The sequence below is a fragment of the Oryx dammah genome, unplaced genomic scaffold (genome assembly GCF_014754425.2).
Source record: "Oryx dammah isolate SB20612 unplaced genomic scaffold, SCBI_Odam_1.1 HiC_scaffold_1, whole genome shotgun sequence".
NCBI classification, from domain to species: Eukaryota; Metazoa; Chordata; class Mammalia; order Artiodactyla; family Bovidae; genus Oryx; species Oryx dammah.
In genome coordinates this window covers 100,976,232-101,001,680 of record NW_024070185.1, presented here as the reverse complement: position 1 = coordinate 101,001,680, position 25,449 = coordinate 100,976,232, and positions in this window count along the sequence as shown.

The following is a 25,449-nucleotide window of genomic DNA, read 5'->3' as shown; positions in this document are numbered from 1 at the left end:
CCCAGGACTCTTGTGGTCCTAAATGAGACAACATAAGCAAAATGCCCACAGCGGGTGGAGGAAAGATAGGCTCCCAGCTTCCCACCCTGGGCTCTCCTGCCACTCCCCTCTTCAGGAGACGATACACATCTGTTATGTGTTCATCGGCTTTCCCTCGTCTACTCTCAAAAGCCAAGTTGACTTTGACAAGGTTGGTGAAATATGTCTTTAATATGCTTGTTGCAGACCCAGAGTTTTAAAAGGGAGTGCTATTGTTGGGAACGCCATATCTTCATGAAGGAATTCTCAGGTGTGCAGCCAGCCGTTTTACAGATTGTGGAGCCTGTTTACACCTCTGCTTGCCCAACACACACACACACACACACACACACACACACACCCCTAAAATGCCAACAGTATCCCCCAACTAGGTAAAAGAGAACCACAGATGCCCCAGGGGTGGAAACCCTTGTGGGCTCAACTGACAAGAGGAGGAGAAGGAGACTAACTTAAACTGTGAAGTGCAGGAGAGGCGGAATCATGGCTGATGTTCAGAACCTGCTCTTTTGCATAGAAGGGGTCTCAGTTGCAGCAGAAGTGGGTATTAGGCTTGATTTTTGCTTTCCTGGTGACCCTGGCGCCCTCTTGTGGGTAGCAGCGGTAGCAGCAGGTTTTCCACTTGTGGGGCCTTCTGCTCCATGGAGTCATTTCCTTTTCTTTAAGTACTCTTTAATTCGGTGCCTTTTGAATATACAACCCCCAATCACCACTTCGCTGCTTTCCAAAGCATTGAAGGATGAAGATCCAATGTCATTATTGATCTTGCGTTAAAACAAGTAAGCACTTGCTTTTAAAAAATCATTATACAAAAATTTTGAAACTATTGAAACGCACAAAGGAAAAAAAACTCAAGAGTAAGCTTTCTAACTACATCACAGCCAGCATGAAAAGAGAATGAGGTCACAGGCCTCCTGGTTTACTAGGAGCTTATTTAGAGAAAATAGAAGACTTTCAACAACACATTTGCTCAATTTGAGCTCAGTTCTGAACTTGTGAGAGAGGGTGAGCATCTAGGTTTGGGAACTGAGTCAGTTCATGATGTTGACCCTGTAAATAAAGACTGTTTCTGAGCCCCACGCCCCACACTTGCTTTTTTTTTCCTTCCAACTATGCAGTTACCTCAGTGGTCAGAGTGAGCACTGGGGTGTCACACTCACACATCCATTGGACAATGTTTCTTGATCATCTATTTCAGGCCAGACCCTTTGCAGTTCCCTCGACAGACAAGGCTTCCCTGATGGCCCAGCAGATAAAGAACCTGCCTGCGGTGCAGGAGACACAAGAGACTCCAGTTCAGTCCCTAGGTTGGGAAGATCCCCTGGGGAAGAGAAGGGCAGCCACTCCTGTATTCTTGCCTGAAAAATCCCGTGGACAGAGGAACCTGGCAGGCTACAGCCCAATGGGTCACAGAGTCGGACACGACTTAGCGACTGGGCACAGCACAGCATACCGCGGCCCCATCCACAGACAGAGAGGCTAAAACACAGTCCTTGCTGCTCAGAACTCACGGTCTAGACTAGACACAGACAATCAGGTAATTACAGGCTGTGCTTTGATAGGGGAAGACAGGCTTCTGTGGGAATCTGGAGGCTAATCCTGGCTCCACCACTCCTCAACTGTGTGACCTGGAACAAGCCACAGTCCTTCTCTGAACCTCAGTTTCTATACCTGTAAAATGGGGATGATAAAAATAACTACCTTAAACTGTGGAAAATTCTGAAAGAGATGGGAATACCAGACCACCTAACCTGCCTCTTGAGAAATCTGTATGCAGGTCAGGAAGCAACAGTTAGAACTGGACATGGAACAACAGACTGGTTCCAAATAGGAAAAGGAGTCTGTCAAGGCTGTATATTGTCACCCTGCTTATTTAACTTCTATGCAGAGTACATCATGAGAAACGCTGGGCTGGAAGAAGCACAAGCTGGAATCAAGATTGCCGAAATATCAATCACCTCAGATATGCAGATGACACCACCGTTATGGCAGAAAGTGAAGAGAAACTAAAAAGCCTCTTGATGAAAGTGAAAGAGGAGAGTGAAAAAGTTGGCTTAAAGTTCAACATTCAGAAAACTAAGATCACACTTCATGGGAAATAGATGGGCAAACAGTGGAAACAGTGTCAGACTTTATTTCTGGGGGCTCCAAAATCACTGCAGATGGTGACTGCAGCCATGCAATTAAAAGACACTTACTCCTTGGAAGAAAAGTTATGACCAACCTAGATAGTATATTCAAAAGCAGAGACATTACTTTGCCGGCTAAGGTCCATCTGGTCAAGGCTATGGTTTTTCCTGTGGTCATGTATGGATGTGAGAGTTGGACTGTGAAGAAGGCTGAGCGCCGAAGAATTGATGCTTTTGAACTGTGATGTTGGAGAAGACTCTTGAGAGTCCCTTGGACTGCAAGGAGATCCAACTAGTCCATTCTGAAGGAGATCAGCCCTGGGATTTCTTTGGAAGGAATGATGCTAAAGCTGAAGCTCCAGTACTTTGGCCACCTCATGGGAAGAGTTGACTCATTGGAAAAGACTCTGATGCTGGGAGGGATTGGGGGCAGGAGGAGAAGGGGACGACCGAGGATGAGATGGCTGGATAGCATCACGGACTCGATGGACGTGAGTCTGAGTGAACTCCGGGAGTTGGTGGACAGGGAGGCCTGGCGTGCTGCAATTCATGGGGTCACAAAGAGTCGGACACGACTGAGCGACTGAACTGAACTATTAAGTTATGGTAAAGAGAGAATGGCAGTCAAGGACATGTGTAAAATATGTATCAATAGCACACATATTCCCTAACTAAATGCTATTTCTTTCCATCCATACTAAGTTCTCTTTCTTCAGACTCTGGAGGGGAAACTTGACTGCAATCTCCTACTTAAGTCTGGATGCCTGCTAGACTTTGAGGAAGATCATGAAATTTTATCTGTAGTCAAGGTTAGAAAGGATCCTAGAAACCAGTCAGGCAAGCCCTGTTGTTTTAGAGAAGAGGAAACTAGGGCCCTGAGATGGGAGGGGATTTACCTGAGGTCACACAGCAAGGTGCGCTGGGTCTTTGAGATCCCAGCCTCTAAGGGAGGAGCCTGTGCTTGAATCCAAGGCTCCAAGGCTCCACTGTTTGCCGATTTGGGCAAATTAGTTCAACTCTCCACATCTCAGTACTTTCATCTGTAAAATGGGCATGATAACAACTTTATTCTTAAGGCTTTTTGGAGGATTGCATTAACTGACTCCCAGCGCAATACTCAGTCCACTATACCAAGAATTTACATAGCTCAGAATTTTAAGAAAGCAGTTCTTCATTCTGAATCCACACTTTTTGTATCCAGAATTCATAGGTCAGGACGTGGCTCAAGTTCTTCCCAAGGCCTCTTGGTGGACGCTTTGGGTGAGCAGAAATAAGCTCCTATTCCAGGTGATCGAAGGGTAAATTATGATCAAAGTGAGTGAAGAGCAAAGTAGTGCCACATCCCCACCCCTTCCCCTATGAACCTCACTCAACATCATCTCTATGAACATAATTTTTAAGTCATAAATTTAGGAAAATAGATTGCATCTTGATCACTGACAGTCCATTCCCTCTCTTGGCAAGCCCAAGATGAATTATACTGGTTTAAGGTCAAAAACGGAATGCCAACAATTATATCAAAACATCAGATTAAATAAAAATAAAACCCAGCAAACATCAGAATAAGTTAGCATCTGGGTGAACTATTGTTAATGGTGGCCACCCCTCAGCGTTTCCTCTTTTCTTTCAAAAATAACTCTATGCTCAGAAGCCTTTCAGGAGTCACCTAAATAGAAAAGAAATCCCCTGAGATTGGTTGCAAAGTCCCGTTTATCCATTTCTCTTTCCATATCACAATGGAAAATCACCAAGGCCACATGGAGATCTGTAAAGATTTTCTGTGCACTCGTGTAAACAAAAGAACATACAATTTTCTTTTTCTTCTCAGCAGAGTGTTTCATTTTTTATTTTTCTAGTTCACGGAAAATGTTGAGATCCTTTAGGGGGGTTGTTGAAATGTCTTGAAATCAAAGATACAATATTAAAGAAATATTTAGAGAAGAAAAAAGCTAGTTGAAGGGGCTGTTGTTTGTGGAGAAGCCAGTTGTTTCATTTTATATAAGGTTTCGATGTTTTTAGGCAGCAAGTGCATGAGGGAAGGGAGAGGTGGAAAAATCCAGAAAGAGGATGCCAGGCAAGCTCTTGTGGAGGTCAGGAGCCCCTACTTTAGGTTAATAGTGCAGGCTCCTTCCTTTCACCTTTTCCACGTTTGTTTCCACCTCCCACCCCTGTGGGTATGGGCTAAGGACCCCCAACTTCCTCACCACCACAGCAACCAGCCGGGGCTGAGAGAGCAAGCTGAGGATGGGGCACAGTTTTAAGCCCTCTCAACTGCCCTGGGCTGCCCACTTCTGACCATTATGGAAGACAAATAAAACCTTTATTCCAACCTGCGTGCGTGCTCAGTTGCAGCCAACTCTTTGCAACCCTGTGGATTGTACCCAACCCCACCCCACCCCCAGGTTCCTCTGTCCATGGGATTCTCCAGGCAAGAATACTGGGGTGGATTGCCATGCCCTCCTCCAGGGGATCTTCCCAATACAGGAATCGAACCAATGTCTCCTGCGTTGCAGGCAGATTCTTTACCAGCTGAGCCACCAGGGAAGCCTGAAACAGAGTATTTTATTTGTTAGCCATCCCTGTTCCTGAGAGGGTGAATCAATAAATCACTTTGCTCTCTTAAACAAGATTAAGTTGGATTTCTGATCTTACCAAAATCACCCTCTTTTGAGTTCCTGTTCATCAATTCCTTTTTGTTTTGTAGCTTCATAAATACAGTTTTTTATAAAATGGCAGGTTTATAAAATGTAAGTTTTCATGGTTGCCCTGGTTTCCCTTTAGGCCGTAGACAAAGGAACCCCATTGGTTTGGAGCCAGAAAGAAAAATTAGGAGGAAATGACATGATGTTTGCTGCAGGATGGCCGCACGCTTTGAAGCCGGCATTCCAGAAAACCAGTAAAGTAACCAGCATTATCTTGGAGGTCTTCAAGTGTCAGGAGAGCTCTGGGTGCGTTTCTCACCTCTAGGGTGGTACCTCTGTTCTGTGAAGCCATGTTCCACCCTGCCCTGCAGTACAGGACACAGGACTCCTACCAGAAAGGTGGGGCTCTGCAAACCCCCCTCTGTTTCTTCCAAAAGGCCAAATGACTGATGGTTTTATTTTAATCTTCTGTCCTTTTGTTCATCTCTGGGAAAGTGCCCGTGTGTGGCTCGGAGTAGGAGCTCAGGAAACGTGTCAGGTGAAGGAAGGGATGGAAGAGCTGAGCCCTGTGCCCTTACCTCCACCCATGGTTTTGTGACGCTCTCTTTCTCTACCATTCTCACCTTGCCCTCCTCCCCAGGCTTGTAGAGAGACTCATCATGGAGTTCATGGATGAGCTCCAGCCCCCCGTGGCTGGTGCTTCTCCCGTGCTTCTGAGAGCTCAATATGACTCATTCACCAAACCAGACCTCGCCTGGGCTCCGGGGCGACTGGGGCAGCAGCTGGGCCCACACCTGGCTCTATCCCAGCGTGGTGAATGCTGCCCCCTGGTGGCCTCAGCTTCCCTACCATGAATAAGGTTCCCGTCGCAAAGGCGGCCCAGGACCTGCGCTGGGTCTTGCTGGACCCCGCCCCCTCCAGGTTGGAGACTCTGGAAGAAAGAGACCTGCTTGGCTCACTCTCACCTCACCACCCCAGGGAGTGGCCCCCTAAAATCTTAGAAGAATGAAAAGAAGACTGTTTGGAAAAACAAGACAGTAAAATAACCCAGCCAATGTTTTTTTGGGGGGAATTCAAAATTCTGTGTCATTAGAAGGTAATATTTACACCAGTCGTTAACAGAACAGCAATAATAGGTCAAGTCAATCGGGTTTCCTTTAGTAGGGATGAAAAAGGATGAAATCAGTAAACTGCCAGGCCAAAGGGGATGCTGGGCATTGGGTCAGGCACTGCAGGTTCCCAGAAAGACCCAGTCGTGACGAGACCAGCACTGGCACTTGGGGGAGCCCTGGGGTCGCCTGGCCCAGGCTTTTATAATCCTGCTGAGCCAGAAGACAGATCCTCTGCTGAAGGGGAACAGCTGAGGGGCTGGGGGCCCTTCGCAGATGGTGGAGCTGACACTGCCTGTTATTTAAATTAACCATCAAGCTTCTCATTTTAAGCCACCTGAAGGGGCATCGCAGGCGTGTTGTGATTAGCCCAAGGGAAAGTGGGTATGGGGAGCCTGTGTTGTTGGTGCGTTTGACTTGTTTCTGCCTAACAGGACCTAACAAGGTCATCTTTGCGTAGAAATCAAGAAACACAAATGGCTGCTTGGAGAGAACTTGCGGGGAAAAGAATTGCCATGGCGATGAGTTTGTGTACATGAAAAGGCATGCGGAGCAGCCAATGAGCTCCTCTTCCAGCCTGCCTGTCAAAAACACTCCTCCCAGCCTGTCATAAACACTAACCATACCTTCCAGCTCAGCACCTTACACTTGATTTTTGTGTCTTAATAAGTCTTGGCATCCAGTGGAGAGTCAGAATCCAGTGGCTATGCTGGTGCCAGTCCCAAGGCTTAGTAGATCCACTCTGGAAAGCCACAGCCCTGTCATCACCCACAGGGACCTAATGCATCAAAGGATGGCCTTTCCGTTCCCCTGAGAGGCATTATTCCTTCCAAGAAATACGTGCGTCTCTGCAGAAAGACACAGGATACGACCTGCTCTCCAAAGACGCAGATTCAGCCGTTTGCTCAATATCTGTTCATGATTTGATATATCTGTGTGACTTCTGATTATGAGCACAGTCAACAGGTCAGAGCCAGTGGGGTGCGAGGATCCAGGAAGAAGCCAGACTGGCTTGGTCCTTCCATCAGGATGCCGACAGTTTGGTGGGGGAACCTTCAAATGAACAAGTAATTATCATGGAGATGGACACTGTGAAAGGCGAGCCAATCAACGGGCCGAGTGCGTGGACTGGAGGCCGTGGTCAGCGCGTCCGCCGTTTCCCTCTGCCCTGGGTTGACATCAATGTGTGGGGTGCCCTGCTGCTCTGAAGTGTGAGGGAGTCAGTCCAACAAGCTTCTGTGAGGGCCTGCTGTTTGCAATGGTAGGAAGATAGATGACAAATGATTTTCCCTCTTGAAGAGGCTCCTGATGTCCCAAGCAGAGTGAAGCACATACCTGAGGCTCTCAGAGGAGAAATGGTGCCCAGCCCACGAAGGAGAGGCTTCCCAGTAGCTCAAGTGGTAAAGAATCTGCCTGCCATACAGGAGACCCAGAAACACAGGTTCAATCCCTGGGTCGGGAAGATTCCCTGGAAGAGTAAATGGCAACCCACTCCAGAACAGCCTGGCGGGCTACAGTCCGTAGACTTGCAAAGAGTTGGACATGGCTGAGCACGCATGCACTGGAAGGAGACAGGTGTGGACTCAACCTCAACGGGTGGATTCTGCTTTTGTATCAGTTTGGTTGTCTTTCCCACCTTTATCAGTCTCAGGTGCCAGAAGCAAAGGCCCTCATCTCCTTGCCCCCAGCATATCTTCCCTGTTGAACTGGTCAGGACCCTTCCCTCAGGTTCATGGTTCTGTTTTTCAACTCCTCTTTCATCCCTGATCCCCACTATCATTCCCTTCCCCCGGAAGCATCTTACTGATGTGGTTGCTATATATTCTTAAATATGTATCAATCCTTACAGAGCATGGCATGCTTTCTGTGTTTGTATATGCTTTTAATTAACATGACTAATTCTATGCTATAGCTCTCAGGCTGGTTCTTTTTTATTTTTTTCCTCCACTCGGCACCAAGGTGTGTTCAGTGGCGTGTAGTAGTTGCTTCTAACCATGCACAGTATTCCATGGTGAGAACCCAAAGTCATTTTTCTCATCCCTTCCCCCAGTGATGGACTTGTGGGTCGCCTCCAGACTCCCCGACCCTCCACACTCAGCCGCTGTGGCAGCTTCATGAAGGATCCCTTTGGTCCAATGTGATGTCTCTGAGATGGACATCCAGGAGTCATCTTGCTGGATAAGTGTCTAATTTTCTTAAGTGTAGGTGAATGGCTTTCCACAGGCCCGGGATTTTGGAGCCCAAATGGTGGCCCTGAGTGAACCAGCAAAGGGCTCCCCCTTCAGGTGGATGCTGCCCTGCATAGCTAGGCTGGTGGCAGTAATGTGTGTAATTTGGGAGGAAATCCTTATGCTAGTGCAAGAGATGTGGGTTCGATCCCAGAGTCGGGAAGAACCCCTGAAGAAGGAAATGTCAACCCACTCCAGTATTCTTGCCTGAGAAATCCCATGGACACAGGAGTCTAGCAGGCTACAGTCCAGGGGGTTCCAAAGAATCAGGCACAACTGACCAACTAGGTAACAACAGCCCCCTTTTCCAGCCAAAGCCAGCCCTAGGCCACAGGCATGGCTGGTTGTGGGGCAGCAAGCGGCCTTCAGGAGGCCCTTGGCCTCCCAGCCAGCCGCCCTCCTGCTGCCATCCTCGGCCTCCCTGAGAGTGGCTCCCAGCTGCACCCCTGGTCCTGGCATCCTTGCTGGCATCTACCTTTCTAAGCATCATCGTTTTGAGGTTTAGAAGGTGGCTTCCATGTGTTGTTTTCATTTGTGTATCTTGGATGTTAGCACTTTTGTGTATCTCTTCACGAGCTTGATGGCCATTTGTATCGAATTTACTGGAGTTTTCCCTTCATTGGCTGTTCCCTTCTCCAGGGGATCTTCTAACCCGGGGATCGAACCCAGGTCTCCCACATTGCAGGCGGATTCTTTACCAGCTGAGCCACAAGTGAAGCCCGTCAATGGCCAGGAGTCTTTTGTACGTTATAGGTAAACACTTTTAGACGTAATACAGATGTACGAGTTATGTGCAGCTTGGGTTTCCCTACTTGGTCTATGCTCTCCTCTGCTGAACACAAGTCTTTAATTTTTGAAACAGCACAATTTAACAATGTTTTGGCGCATTGCACCTTTTGGTCTTGGTTAGGAAATCTTCTCCCACCCTGCCCCCATTCCCAAATCAGAAACCTATTATCCCCAACTTTCCTCCGCCTCCTTTAGAGTTTTAACTTAATGTCTTTAATCAGTCTTGGAGTCCAGCATTTGTGTGGGGTAAGGCAGAATTCGTTTTCTTTTTCTTCCTAGAGCAGGCCAGTTTTCTAAATTCGGTCCTTTCCCCATTGTCTCCTGGCATTTCGTTAGCGTAAACTAGGGTCAAGTCTACGCCACCATCAATCGAGTTTTCTACATCCTTGAGGGCGGTGTTTTCATCTGCGTTGGCTCTGCAGTCTGCCATGGTGGACCACACTTTAAAAAAAGGAAACAGAGAAAGACCAATCCCGGAGAGAATAGCACACAAGCCAAGACCCGAAAGCTTCCGGCCCCGCCCTTCCTACCCCGGCTCCTCCTTACCCTTCAGATCGTGACCTAAATGTCACGTGTCCCCCTTCTGTGGGAAGCCCAATCGCTTCCTATCATAGCACCTTCCTCTCTCCATATGTAACACACACTATTTGTAATTTTAAATGAGCTTGCTTATTTATAGTCTCTTCTCCCTCACCAGCGAGCAAACTCTCCAAGGACAGAAACTCAGTCTGTCTTAAGTGGCGCCAGGCGTTAACGCCAGGCTCACACCCTGGAAGAAGGTGGTGGAAGCACAGCCAAACTGACACAAAAGCAGAATCCACCCTGTCCGTTGACGCGGAGCCCACGCCTGTCTCCTTCGCGGGCTGGGCGCCGTTCCTTTTCTCCTCCGAGGGCCCAAGACACAGGCATCCCTCTGCTTGGGACATCACGAGGCTCTTGAAGATGGAAAACTATTTGCCATCTATCTTTCTACCGATAGGGTGCTTAGGTTCTGTACTAAGCACTATACATGTATTGGCTTATTTCCTACCCTTGCGTGTGCGTGCACACACACACATACCAGCCCTATACGATGGGAGCTATTATTATCTCCATTTTACAGATAAGTAGGGGCACAGAGAGGTTAAGCGACTTGCCTCAGGCCACACAGCTGCGGAGTAAATGAACCTGGTTTCGAACTCAAACAATCCAGCTCTGGAGTTCATGTTCTTATCCACTGACGACCACATCACAGAGTACAGCGCATGACTGGGAGAAGGAATAAGTGCAGGGGGAGAGGGAAGGGCGGTCAGGCGACTGCAGCAGCATTAACAACCATACTTGGGTGCAGTTTCTCTTTCCAAGTTATTATGCTCCTAATGAGAGTTATGTTTTCTCTAAGATGATGATTTTCATAAATTATGGAAAATTCTTTGGCCATTGCTTTTTATGTTATGGCCTGGGGTGGAGCATGGCGGGGTGAAGAATGACTTTAAATTCCTTCCCATTGAATTCTCGGAGACAAGACGGCATGTAGAATCCATAATTAATTGTTATTCACACTTAATATAGTTAGATAATGTGAATACATACTTTCCATTAATTTATGTGGCTGATGCCTCATCATTTTCCCATAGGTATAGTGCACTGATTCCTCAAGTTATTAAAAATTAAAATTCATATTAGGGAGTTAGAGGAGCCTGGTGTCCCTACACCTATTTTTAATCGAAAGTCACAAGCTAGGTAGAGGGAGTTCATGGCAACTGCTTCCTTTGGAAAATTCGAAACTAAAATGAGGGGATACATTTATTATTTGATTTGTAAATCCCTTAAATATGGGTGCATGACTACTCTGACAGTCTTGGGCCCTATGCCTGGGGCCTCTGTCTGCAGTGGGCTTACCATTCCTGGGCTCACTATCTCCTGTAGCCAGCTAGTAAATGCTATCAAGAGGCCAGGACAGAGGACCTCCCTGGTAGCCCAGTGGCTAAGGCTCTGCACTCCCAGTGCAGGGGGCCCAGGTTCTGTCCCTGGTTGGGCTACTAGATCCTGCATGCTGCAACCAAGATACAACACAGCCAAAATAAATAACTTTTTAAAAAGAGAATGGGCTGAAGCTGCCTGCTCTGCAAGGGGTGCTGGGCAGGAGTAGGTGGCACTCAGCTGGTTCGTGAAGGGGAATTCCTTGGTCCAGCGGTTAAGACTCAGGGCTTTCACTGCAGAGGTTCTATCCCTCATCAGGGAACTAAGATCCCACATGCTGCATGGTACAGCCAAAAAAAAGGAAAGAAATTAAATGATCAACTGGCCCATGAGGGAAGAGAAGTAGTTAGACTGGAGAGGGAAAGGCATTCCAGGGAGCAGAAAGAGCATGTGCAAAGCAGGAGAGGCCAAAAAAAAAAAAAAAAGGCACAGCAGGTTCCACCGGGCCAAATAGCTTGCAGGGGAGCATGCACGGCGAGGTGGTGGTGAGGAGTGCTGGAGAGAGGTGGGCCAGGGGCTAAAGAGAATACTAAGCAGAGTACTGAAGAGAGAGAGAGAGGAGGGTCATTTCCAGAAGTCTCAGTGCAGGACTCCGAAGATTCCTAGTTATCACAGGAACTTAAAGATCACTGAGACCAACACACTCATTTTCAAGGCAAGGAAACTGAGACCTGTTTAAAAACAAAAATAAGAACTTTTCAGATCAACTGAATTCATTCCTGCCCAGAAGTGGGCATGCATGCTCAGTTGCTCAGCCGTGTCCGACTCTTTGCCACTCTATGGACTGTAGCCCATCAGGCTCCTCTGTCCATGGTATTTCCAGGCAAGAATACTGCAGTGGGTTGCCATTCCCTCCTCCAGGGGATCTTCCCCACCCAGGGAATGAACTCATATGTCCTGTGTCTCCTGCATTGGCAGGCATATTCTTTACTGCTGAGCCACCTGGGAAACCCTCCTGCCCAGATATTTGGGGTTAATACTGTCGGTATGGTAAGGGCACTTACATTCCAACTCCTGGACACAGCTCTTAGAAGGGACTTGAGTGAGTGTGACTTTGTGGAAAGAAGCCTAGGACCCTGCCCACAGCCCATGCCACCAGGACACTCTGTGGGCAGAACTTTCCAGATCAGAGGTTCACAGGTGCTGTTGTGGCAACAACATAACCACAGTCACCCCTGATTTGCATATTCTACATAACTTTGCATAAAGCATTGACGAGTCTCAGAGCCTGTAAGATAAAACTAATTACAGCAGCATCTTGCCCCGGTATCCAGGTTTTACATCTAGGAGACGGGGAGGGGCTATGTTTGCCCTCCTAACCACTCATTCAAGCACAGCTATAGGGGCTGGTTTAGGATACTGATGCAAGAAGCTGGGTTTCAATCTCTACTACTTACTGTGTGTGTAACCTTGGACAAATCACCCCATCCCCTGAAATTCAATAAGAAGGAGCCACCAATCCTAGATTGAATGAAGTGGGCAGAGTCATACCCATTTGTGTGCCCAACACGCCTGCCTCAACATTCAACACATATTCATCACTCTGCAAATATTTAGGCACGTGGGTCTAATCCAAGGAAATCCAACAAAATTTCCTGCTAATATTCAATGCCAAATTTTTAAAATCTCATTTCTGAACTGATTCCTTGTCTGACTCTACCAGAACAGAAAAACATATCCCTTAGTGTGTGTGTGTGTGTGTGTGTTTGCCATGCTGTGTGTCCCATGGGATCAAACCAGGGGTCAAACCCGCATCCCCTACATTGGGAGAACTGGAGCACCCAGGAAGTCCCACGTATCCCTTAAACAGAAGGGAAATCTCAGGTCCCCTGAAAGTGACTTTCTACTGAGGAGGTCATGGCATCAGAATCTTTGCACTGAGAATAAAATTTAACCCAATGAGAAAACTGAAGCTTGGAAGAGGGATGTGAAAATCAAGGGCTAATTTACAGGGATGCTTTTGAACCGTGGTGCTGGAGAAGACTCTTGAGAGTCCCTTGGACTGCAAGGAGATCCAACCAGTCCATCCTAAAGGAAATCAGTCCTGAATGTTCATTGGAAGGACTGATGCTGAAGCTGAAACTCCAATACTTTGGCCACCTGGTGCAAAGAGCTGACTCATTGGAAAAGACCCTGATGTTGGGAAAGATTGAGGGCAGGAGGAGAAGGGGACGAGAGAATATGTGAGATGGCTGGATGGCATCACCAACTCAATGGGCATGAGTTTGAGTTGGTGATGGACAGAAAGGCCTGGCGTGCTGCAGTCCATGGGGTCGCAAAGAGTCAGACACAGCTGAGCGATTGAATTGACTGAGTGAATGGAGAAACAGTCTTAGAGAACAGACTTATGGACACAGGGAGAAGGGAGGAGAGGGTGAGATGTATGGAGAGAGTAACGTGGAAACTCATATTACCATATGTAAAATAGATAGTCAATGGGAATTTGCTATATGTCTCAGGGAACTCAAACAGGGGCTCTGTATCAACCTAGAGGGTTGAGATGGGGAGGGAGATGGGAGGGAGGTTCAAGAGGGAGGGGACATGTGTGTACCTATGGCTGATTCATGTTGAGGTTTGACAAAACAAAATTCTGTAAAGCAATTATCCTTCATTAAAATATATATACTTTTTTAAAAATCAAGGGCTAGAACCCAGGTTTCTGGTCTTCCTGTTGGGATTCCGGCAACTGCCCCTGCGGACCTGGATTGAGGACGTTTCCTCTTCTTTCGACAGTCCTCGGGATGCCAGCCCTGTGCAGATAAATCTGGCTGGAGTTTCCGAAGATCAATGCTGCTTTCAATACTCTCTCCCCGCGGCAAGCTCACGACATATTTTTTCACAAGTAATAATTAGCGACAGAAATATCTGACCTACTTAGAACTCCACAAATACACACATTTGGCAGCTTCCACATCAGCTCCGAGGCCATCAGAAGCAGCCTGATTGGGAATAGCTTTTTTTAACCTGGCGAAATGACAGTTTGGAAGAGGGCAGTTTGGGATGTTAATTTCTGCCCACCTTACCTTGCAGGGCTGGCATTGCCCCCCTACTGCCCACCTCCTCACCATTCAGACCCCAGGGCCGGAGATTGTTTTTATATTCTGTTTCCATGAGCAGAGGCAGATTGAGTTTCTGTCTTTGCAAAGACGGATTATGCACAGGTCTTTTCAGATTTCTCAAGCAATTTAGGTAATGTGGTTTTTCGTTTTAAATGCTAAGCCAAAAACGAGTAGTTTAGTAAATGTCCAATTTTGTAGGATGTTCGTCCCGCCCTTGCATCTCCTAAGCAACCCTTGAAGGCTTCGTCCGAGCTTCTCCTGGTCACCTTTTCCTCCACCAGGACAAAGCCCCTCCCTTTCCTTGGCCCTCATAATCCATTTCCTGGATTCTAAAATGTTCTTAAGAAAACTGAACTAGGCGGGATGTGTGTTCCCGGGGCAGGCCAAAGGCAGAACTCAAGGACCTTGGTCAGAAGGTCTGGAACATTCTGGAGCTGTCCTGCTCGGGCTGGGGGCCCTCCTGACTGCCCTGCAGGGAAGCCCCGCACCGCCTGCTGTTGGAACCCGGTCTCAAGGCGACGTCTGTGTAGTGCTGCCCTCTAGCGGAAGCACTGGAAGCCCAGGTTTGCGACGGTGGTTACGCGCTCCTAACACGTAAAGTTTTGAGTGTTGATTGAGTACCAACTGCTGAGCCCTGCGGACACAGTGAACGAAACCCGTCCCTCACAGGATGGGGCTTCTCCACCTCACAAGAGGGTGTAAGAAGGGATGCTAGAGTGTCAGAAACTAAATCGGATCCAGCAGATGTGTAAGGAACGATGAAAGACCGCAGCACAGGTGAGGGTGGAGGGACCTCGTCCATCAGAATAAGAGAGCCACGTTCCCGCAGGAGATGCACCTGAGCCCTGGCTTATGAGTCTTCTCCCAGTAGAGACGGAGTGGGCAGGGGAAGGCTGTTGCCCCAGGGAGCAGCTTGTGTAAACGCACAGAGGTCTGTGGAGAGCGTGGCGGGTTCGGGAAGCCACACAGAGTTCAAAGACAACGAGGGGAACCAGGAAGAGGAGGGCATCAGGGAACTGGAAAGTGGCAAAGTGGAAGTCGCTCAGTCATGTCCGACTCTTTGCGACCCCACGCACTATACAGCCCGTGGAATTCTCCAGGCCAGAATACTGGAGTGGGTAGCCTTTCCCTTCTCCAGGGGATCTTCCCAACCCAGGGATCGAACCTAGGTCTCCTGCATTGCAGGCGGATTCTTTACCAGCTGAGCCACAAGGAAAGCCCAAGAGTACTGGAGTGGGTAGCCTATCCTTTCTCCAGCAGATCTTCCCATCCCGGGGATCAAACTGGGGTCTCCTGGAGAGAACCATAAGTCAGGTTGAGGGACTCAGACTCTAACAAGAAGGAAACAGGGAGTGGATCAATAGCTTTAAGAAGGGAGTCACTTGATTCAGTTTGGGTTTCTTAAAGACCCCCTCGTTATAGGTTCCCAGCACAAAGAACCATCTGGATGAGAAAAAATAGGAAGATGCTTCCAAGCTTTCCCGCTCCCTGTTCCCCAAACCAGGGTCTGTGCAAACCAGGACTCTGGTAGCTGTCCTCTCTAACCTTCACACGTTGCACGGAAGGTGAAGAAAGAGGACAAGGCTGGCTGTGCTTGATGCTGTGCTTGTGAGAGGCCAAGTCCTGTGCAGGGCAGCAGTGGGTGTGTAAAAAGAAAAAAAAAAAAAAAGGAAAGTATGGGGGGGGAAAAGAGAAATAGAACAGCGTCCAGGAGGTGATTAAACCTCCCAAAATGACCCACCGCCGGTCAGTTCATTTATCCTCCTGGAGCCCAAGAAGGCACAGGGCCTGGAGAAAGCAATACGACGAGACGCAGAAGAGAGTGGGTGAGACAACAGAGGGCAACAGGAAACCAGAAACCCTGGCAGGACCCCAGCCACACTGGCGGCAGTGAGCACTGGAACTGACGCCACGGATAACTGACCTGGTTCAGAGAAGAACACAGAAGGGAAAAGACAAGTAAATAAAAATTACAATCAATAATATGGTCCTTTAGAAAAATGCGGGAGATAGCTGATGAATGAAAAAAGATGGTGTTCGTAACTGAGAGCCCAGAACAAATGAAATAAACTCTAGAATTAAAGAAACAACACTAAGAAACTCTGCTGAGCTGCAGAAACAATTGTGTGTACCAGGGCATTCCCAGCAACGAGATGGCAAAAGTTTCAAACTAGTTTTAAAAAAAGAAGTCCTAGGAATTATCCAGGTAGCAAAGGCAGTTTCATAATGGGGACCAGGGGGAAATGAGATGGAGAGCAAGCAGGATGGTCTCTGTGATTCTGAATGTCCAAACGGTCAGAGCTAACGTTACCCGGTTGGTGCTGCTCTATCGATTTTGCTCTGTTTCTTACTTTTTCACTTAACCCTGCCTTAAAATCTCTTCCCCGGTGCTGTCCGTCCGTCTCCTGGGTTGCTGCTGTTTACCAATGGCATCCCAGCTCGGGCGTCCTCCAGGTCGACCCACTTCTTTTCCCAGGGCCGGACGCCCACAGCTCCTGTTTCCCGTTCATCCCCAAAGGTGCTCTCCTGGACGGGAATGTCTCCAGGTTATAAATCAAGGAGTAGGGTGCGGGTTCCAGAGTGCTCTCCAGAACGGCCATTCTGTTTGCATCAGCCGCCCTCCAGCACTGCCGTTCCAGGGCTGTTTCCCACACGCACGCCTACACCTGGTACCATCCAGCTTGCTATCTTGCTCAACCGATGGGTAGTAATGTTTTTTGTTTGTTTGTTTTTTAATTTATTGAAGAAGTGTTGGATTTATAATGTGCTTGTCTCTGCTCTACAGCAGAGTGATTTGTATTAACATGTACTTCTTGGACTTCAAATGAATCCAAACACTCCTTATTTGGAGTGACCCAGTTTCTCTAGCGCAGAATCACCTAGCCATCTCTCTGGCTGGTCAGTCCTTTCATCCCAGCCGCTGCTTTACACTTGCCTGGGGACAGTCTCCCCACAGTCAGTGCCTGCCACTTCCCTTGATGACCACCTCTTGTGGGCACAAACTCAGAGACCTGTGGGGGCCCGATGACATAAATGACTCCAGGAAATTTGTGTAGGACAGGACTACCCAAGGCACGGTGCGTCCTCGGCGCAAAAAAGGCAATCACACAGACGTTCCCAAGTACGTTTCTCAGAGTCAGGGTAAATCAGTCTTAAGTTGTATCCAGCGTAGACACCAAAAGGAGTCCCCCGGATGAACCTAGACTCTGTTGTACAGAGTGAAGTAAGTCAGAAAGAGAAAAAGAAATATCATATACTAACGAATATATACAGAATCTAGAAAGATGGTACTGATGAGCCTATTTACACAGCAGCAGTGGAGAGATCGGAGAAGGTGATGGCACCCCACTCCAGTACTCTCGCCTGGAAAATCCCATGGATGGAGGAGCCTGGAAGACTGTAGTCCGTGGGGTCGAGAAGAGTCGGGCACGACTGAGCGACTTCACTTTCACTTTTCACTTTCATGCATTGGAGAAGGAAATGGCAACCCACTCCAGTGTTCTTGCCTGGAGAATCCCAGGGACAGAGGAGCCTAGTGGGCTGCCGTCTATGGGGTCACACAGAGTCAGACACGACTGAAGCGACTTAGCAGCAGCAGCAGCAGTGGAGACACAGACATAGAGAACACACTTACAGACACGGGCGGGGCAGGGAGGAGGAAGAGGGTGGGATGTATGGAGAGAGTAACGTGGAAACATACACTACCCTACATACAATAGACAGCCTATGGGATTCTGCTGTGTGACTCAGGGAACTTAGGGCTCAGCAACAACCTAGAGGGGTGGGATGGAGAGGGAGGGATGTTTGAGTGGGAGGGGACATGGGTAAACCTATGGCTGATTCATGTTGATGTTTGGTAGAAACCAACACTATACTTCAATTAAAAATAAATTTTTTTTTTTAAAGGAGTCCGCACTCTGGGCGTGTGTGCTGCTGCTAAGTCACTTCAGTCGTGTCCAACTCTGTGTGACCCCGGAGACGGCAGCCCACCAGGCTCCCCCGTCCCTGGGATTCTCCAGGCAAGAACACTGGAGTGGGTTGCCATTTGCTTCTCCAATGCATGAAAGTGAAAAGTGAAAGTGAAGTCGCTCAGTCATGTCCGACCCTCAGCGACCCCATGGACTGCCGTCTTCCAGGGTCCTCCGTCCATGGGATTTTCCAGGCAAGAGCACTGGAGTGGGGTGCCATCGCCTTCTCCGTGTGTACCTGCAGGTAAAGCAACTGTGGGTGCATTTTGTTGTTGTTTACTTGTACTTTCAAAATGTCTATAATAAACCTGAATTATTTGTGTAATTTTCAAGAATTAAAAAAATCAATATTTTATTCAAGGTACACATCAGTGTCCCTCCTGCTTGCTGACTTGTTTCCGGCGTCACCTGTGTCATTTCCTCAGAGAGGCCTCTTTTAGGCCACCTGGTGGCTCCGATGATAAAGAGTCTGCTTCAGTGCAGGAGACACTGGTTCAATCCCTGGGTCGGGAAGATCGCCTGGAGAAGGAAACGGCAACCCACTCCAGTATTCTTGCCTGGAGAATCCCACAGACAAAGGAACCTGGCAGGCTCCAGTCCATGGGGTTGCAAGAGTCAGACACGACTGAGCGACTAAGCACAGCACCCCAAACTGTGCCCTGGTCACTCTCTGTCTCCCCACCCTGCTTTATTTTTGTCTATCTCCTCATCCCTACCTGGCAGGATTTCACACATCTCTGTTGATTCGTTTACTCTCTGTCTCCCCTTCTGTAACATGAGCCCCAAGAAGGTAGGAATTCTGCCTGCTTCACTCATGACTCTATCCCAGCACCTTGCGGCAGTAACTGGTACATAAGGAGCATTCAAATAACATTTTAAAATTAATTTTCAGCCAAATACCAAAAAAGACGCCCTTCTTCTTGCCAGACTTTAGAAAGACCTAAATACTTTTCTTTATAAGGCAGTGAGACACAGAACTCCAAGAAACAGGTATCAGTTGACAGGGGTTTGCATAAAGTTCCTTCTATTACCTACTCCAAATCATATCCAGCAGTTGTCGGATGTTGCCAGGGAGGTTTCTCTCCTTGGTTGAACATCCCCTTGCAAAGAGCACCCCTCCCCCATTACAACTTAAGAGGAGGTGACAGAGATCATACGCAATAACTCTTGCCGTTGAGGGGGCATTTAGAGATGAAGACTCCCTCTGTTTTCTAGTAAAAATATCAGTAAACAAGTAGTAACTTAGGGCATGATTAAAAGATTGCGAAAAAAATCTCATGCCTTTGTTCTCTCTCCTTGCTAAAACTCAGGTCGGTTGTCTGCTGGGGTGGGCAGAGCCGACAGCTCCCCTGGTAACAGGTGATCAAGCCCATCTCTTCCCTCCCGCCCCCCCAGTCACTGAGTACCTGTCTGTTCCAGAGGCCATGGGAGTCCCCAGGTCCTGAGAGGGGCGACAGCCCCTAAAGGGCTCACAGAGCAGGGGGGGAGACGGAGGGTGTGAGTGGGGCCCACGTAGAGAGAACAGCATCGTGGGGGCCTGAAAAGCATTAGGGGGTATTGGAGAGGGTTGGGTCATCACCCTGCTCCAGACCCCACTGATCACCCACAGCAGTTGGCAAAACCAAGTGGGGCCGCTCTGAATTTTCCAGGGCTGGATCTGGGTCTTCATAGGAACTGGGAGTCAGTCCTAAAGGAGATCAGTCCTGAATATTCATTGAAAGGACTGATGTTGAAGCTGAAACTCCAATACTCTGGCCTCCTGATGCGAAGAACCGACTCATTGGAAAAGACCCTGATGCTGGGAAAGATTGAAGGCAGGAGAAGGGAACGACAGAGGATGAGATGGTTGGATGGCCTCACCAACGCGATGGACATGAGTTTGAGCAAGCTCTGGGAGTTGGTAATGGACAGGAAAGCCTGACGTGCTGCAGTCCATGGGGTCCCAAAGAGTCGGACACGACTGGGGCGACTGAACTGGACTGAACTGAGCGACTGGAACCTCGGAAAAACCAGGGCCTCCTAAGTGCTGCTAGCTGCAAAGTGGCCACAAGGTGGCAGCAGAGGATCACTGGGGGCGCTAGCTCAGGCTCTGGAGTCACATACACAAGAAGCTCCAGCAAGTGGCTGTGGCCACAGGAGGAGGGAGTCAGAGTCAGAGTGTCATGTGCAACACCCGTGTATACATTGTGTGTGTGCTCATGTAGACATTGCTTTGGTATGGGTGTATGTATTGTGTGCACATGTGCATCTGTGTACCTGTGTGTATATGTATGTGTGGGTGTGTAAATGTATGTGAAAGGACAATCTTTCCCAGCATCAGGATCTTTTCCAATGAGTCTGTTCTTCGCATCAGGAGGCCAAAGTATTGGAGTTTCAGCTTCAGCATCAGTCCTTTCTTACGTGTGTGTATGTCTGTGTACATAGGTGCATGTATGCCTGGTCACAAATATGTATACTTTTTTAGCAAAAAATCCTGAGTCAGTCTAGCAAGAACCCCTCTTCCCTTGACATCCAAGTCCTTAGCCTGCCTTTAGCAGAATTCTGTTAGGCCAGTTTAGCAAGCACTTCCCTATCCTTGAAGCCTCCTCTTGGTAACTTTCTGCCCACTGACCCCTCACTCTGCTCCTTGCTTACAAGTTCCCAGCTATTTTTGCTGCCCTCAGAGCTGAGTCCAGTCTCTCTTCCCTACTGCAATAGTCTTGAATAAAGTCTTCAGCATTTGGATATGTGTCAGCATAATTTTTCTTTAATAAGGCAAAAGCAAAGGATAGAGTGAGCGAGGTGGAAACTGGAGGAATGGAAGTCAGAGAGATGAGGGAAGCAGGGGAAAGCCAGGTGATTCCAAACTCACCTTGGCTTCAGCCTCTGTGAGCCCTTCGTCTCTGTCCCCTGGCTCTCTCCACCCTTCTCACCTGGACGCCTGCAACAGGCCTTATCTGATATCCTGATTCAGATCTCACTGCCCCAGCCCACCGTCCACTCTGCAGTCAGAGGCTCTTCCAAAGCCCAGACCTGGCCCTATCCTTTCCATCAGGGCCCCCAGCCCATAGGCAGTCACGCTTCTCAGCTTGTCCGACAAGCCCTGAAGTTCAGAGCCAGGAGCAGCTTCACACTTACTTCCTACAAGCCTCAGCTCACCCTGGCCCCTCTTGGAAATGTCCATCTGAGTCCTAGTCAATATTCTGGGCCCAGCCCCACTCTCACTTCCTTCAGGAAGCCTTCTCTGCCCCCTGTACCTGAGCTCCTCACCTCATAGCCCAGCAGGGTTGTTCTCCACCCATGGCCAGGTCATCAGGCTCCCTGAGAGCAGGGACCATCCTCAGCACCCACTCCTACCCACTCTCCCCAAGTAGTGGGACAGGAGGCGACTCAACTATCTTGGATAGTTTGGAGACAGGAGACGGGCCAGGATGGGCTCTTTCGACCCTTCTTGGCTGGGTGGGAGGAGACGGTGGCACTGGCTTTGTGGCACCATCACTGAAGCCCTAAAGACCGACACTCACAGAGTTTGTGTAGCACAGTGTTGAGAAGACGGGCTCTGCAGCCGAAGCGCCTGGCTTCAAGTCCAGTTCCACCATTCAGCGGCTAAGTGACCTTGGGTCACTAAGGTATCTAGCCTCTCTGTGCTTTTTTCCCCATCTGCAAAATAGGATAAAGTAAGGTTGTTGTGAGGATAAGCACATACCACGGAGTTAGGGCTTATGTATGATCGTGGCAACTGGGCTCAAATCCAGCAGCATCTCTGTGAGCTGGGACAAGTCAGTTAACATCTAAGCCTCTACATACAAGCACAAATACATGCGTATGTATACACAGACACATATGTACGTGCACACATATGCATAAACGGGTGCACACACTCATGCACACATACCCAGTGCTGTGTATTTGCTTACTATCTTGTTCGCTATTTACTATCTTCCTTCCCCATCACAGACCAAAACGTAAGCTTGGTGAGGGCAGAAAATTCATCAGTGAAGCACCAGCTCCTAGCAAAGTGAAAGTGAAAGTCGCTTAGTCACTTCCGACTCTTTGTGACCCCATGGTCAATACCGTCCATGCAATTCTCCAGGCCAGAACACTGGAGTAGGTAGCCTTTCCCTTCTCCAGGGGCTCTTCCCGACCCAGGAATCGAACCCAGGTCTCCTGCATTGCAGGTGGATTCTTTACCAGCTGAGCCACAAGGGAAGCCCTAGCAAAGTGTCTGACAAATAATAGGTACTCAACAAATATTTTCCAAAGAAACGGACAGATGTGGACTTTCTTCATTCATAAAATGGGCAATAATAACCGTCATCTGTCAGAAATGATCAAGACAAGGCAGGAAAAGCCCAGGCAGTTTCCTCTCAGGAGTGGGAGGGCCTGGGACTAACCTTAGAGGTGGACACCAGGGGGCAGCAGAGGACCAAGTCACTTAGGCTGGGCTTAACCCTTGCCAAGGGGGCTGGGAGAGAGGGGCCCTTCCGCAGCTGCCGGGAGCGCCAGGCTGGGCACCCTGAAACACCACCCTCCATCCCCCTATGCCCAGGCTTCCAGAGAGGCTCTCAAAGGGCAGACTCACTCCTTTGCCAAACCTCAATGGGGTCACAGACAGATTGTCACTTTCACAGAGCTCAGAGCCTAGTGGGGAGACAGTCTCTGAAAGAGTAATTAAAGTAATCACTTTAATTAAAGTAATTAAAGCAAACAAGTGTGTGCTCTAAGGCAGCGAGCGGGGTGTGTGGAACACAATGAGCCCGTGTTTCAGGCTGAGCTGTGATTGCTGAGCAAGTCAAGCAGGTGAGGAGGGAAGGAGCTGGGGAGAGCACTCCGGCAAAAGGAATAAACTGTGCAAAGGCCCTGAGGCAGGAAGAGAAAGGAAGGGACTCCTTGAGCTCACACAATGAAAAGCAGAACCAGGGCTGGAGCCCAGGCTCTCTGGCTCCCCGTCCAGGGCTCCTCCCTTGTCCCTGGTTTTCCTTCCAATAAACTTCATCTCTGATGGAGCTGCCGCAGCAGCTGTGCTGGAGGCAGAGGAATTTTGGCCCTGATACTGCCTGACCCAACTTCCTCAGTATATAAGCTGATAAGAGATTTTTAATTCTGGTGTCTAGACTAAGACAATGACCAAATGTTCTGCAGCAGATGAGGCTGATAAGAGCCTATATTTGGGGAAAACGGGGCAGCTCTCTTTGTGGTCACGCTGTAGTGACCCTCGACCAAGGCAAAGAGACAGCTGGGGCGGCGGAACTGAGCTTGGAGGCGTCTAACAGGGTGAGGGCATTGGCTGGGAGTCAGAGGTGCTTGGGAAGGTCCAGCTAAGACTGACCTTCCTCTAGATGGACATCCCAGGGAGCCTGAGCTGGGGACAGGGCGACCCAGCGTTATCAATTGGAACAGATAAGATTGTCCTGGAAACAAAACGAAGTCTACATCCAAGAGGCTTAAAACCACAAAGATCTATTTCTCACTCATACAGAGTCCATCCTGGGTGCAGCAAGACCAAGTTGGCTCAGGGTGGTCCCCTGCATTTCCACCTGGGCAGAGAACCCCTGGGAAAGGGGAGCAGCTGCCATTAAATGCTGCCACCTGGTGGTCACAGCTGACAAAGCCCAAGCTCAAGCAGGCAGTTCTGTGCAATGGTCCCACGTGATGTGGTCTGAGCGCGGATGTCCGGCTGCCCATCGTGGGATGGGCAGTCAGAGATGCCTGGGAAGCCACCGTGGAGACAGCCCTCACTTATCTGAGCATCCCCCAAAGGCCACAGGCCACCTGTCTCAGGCGATCATGTCACTTACTGAGCTCTTGCTATCAGCCAGGTGCTCCCTGGGAACTAGGATGACTTTTAATCCCCACAACAATGCTGCAGGTAGGCACCAATAATCTCTCCTATTTTACAAACAAGGAAACAGGTGCAGGAAGGTTTCAGCAGTTTGGTCAAGGCCACGTGGTATGTCCATGCCAGGGTAAGTCTACTCACCCGAACATCTAGCCTTTGAAAAGAGGAATTCAGAAAGAGAGATAGAGGAGGTTTATGAGAAGACGACCTCATAAAAAGTGAGATTTTGAGTGGTGGATGGATGAAGAGGATATTTAAGACATTTTCTGTTATGCCAGTCCTGCCTTTATATCTTAGAGAGATTTCACCAAAGGTGTATGGCTTTTCAGTGCCTTTTCTTTAATGATTCTTTGCAATTTTTTTTAAAAAAGTTTCTAGCACACTGAATAGGGGAAAGCGTACTCTTTATGTAGATCTACCAACTATTAACATCTTGCCACACCCAGGCCACCTCTCTCTCCCTGCTCCTCCTCCATCTCTTTGTCTTCATCTTTCTTTCGCTCTCCACACACACACACACACACACACACACACACACACAGCTCAACGTTTTGCCAAACCATCCAACTACCATATTTCTCATGATACTTCAACCCCAAACCCTTCAGCGCGCCTCTCCTAGGAGCAAGGACATTCTCCTACACAAACGCAAGCCCAGGATAATCCACATTCTTTGGGCAAATCACCCAGCACACTGCCCACACTCACATTTCCTCCTCTGCCTCCCACACACGCTCCGTGGCTGCTTATTGTTCCCGATCCAGGATCCAGTGAAGCGTCACTTACGACATTAGGCAGTGTGTCTCCCCCACTCCATTCCTTGTGACCTTAGACCCTTTGAGGAATCCCAACCAGATGTCCCGCAGAATGTCCCACGGCGTTCCCATGTCAGCTTCAGGCCAAACGTTTCCATCAAGGTCTGAACCCACCGTCAGCCCATCTCACCATGGCTGGGGCCCAGGCTGAGGGCCCCTCCGTCTTTAACAAGTCACCTTTGGGGTGGTGCTTTAAGACTGTGAATATCCTGTGCCCCAACAACTTTCACCCCTTGCTCTTAGCATGCTTCCATGGTTCCTGCCTGCATCACTTGCTGCCCTGGAGGTTGTGCGTGTGTGCCTAGTCACTCAGCAGTGTCCGGCTCTTTGCGATCCCATGGACTGCAATCCCCCAGGCTCCTCTGTCCATGGAATTCTCTAGGCAAGAATACTGGAACGGGTTGCCCTATCCTACTCCACAGGATCTTCCCAAACCAGGAATCAAACCCACATGCCCTGCCTCTCCTGCATCGGCAAACAGATTCTTTACCACTAAGCCAACAATTTCCTAATCCTTAAGACAGAGCGGGCCTGGTTCTTTTGGATGTAGTACCACTGAGCCTGTCCCAGGCCATCCAGTGCTTTCCAGGCCACACTGAGCAGCAGGAGGAAGGAGGGCGGAGAGGCTGCTGCTGGGGAGAAGGCTGGCACCTGCCCCAACTCTATCCTCGACTGGCTGTGGGGCCCTGCGGTGGCTCTAGGACCAGCAGCGTCTCTCACCTGAGGGATTACTGGGTCTCTGAGTAGAAATCTATGTTCCAACAAGGTCCCTGGGGGATCTGTGTGCCTGTGGATGTCTGCCAAATTCAATATTTCAGAGCTTCAGCCTTTCCAGGTGAGACTCAGATCAGTTCAGTTCAGTCACTTGGTCATGTCCGACTCTTTGCAACCCCA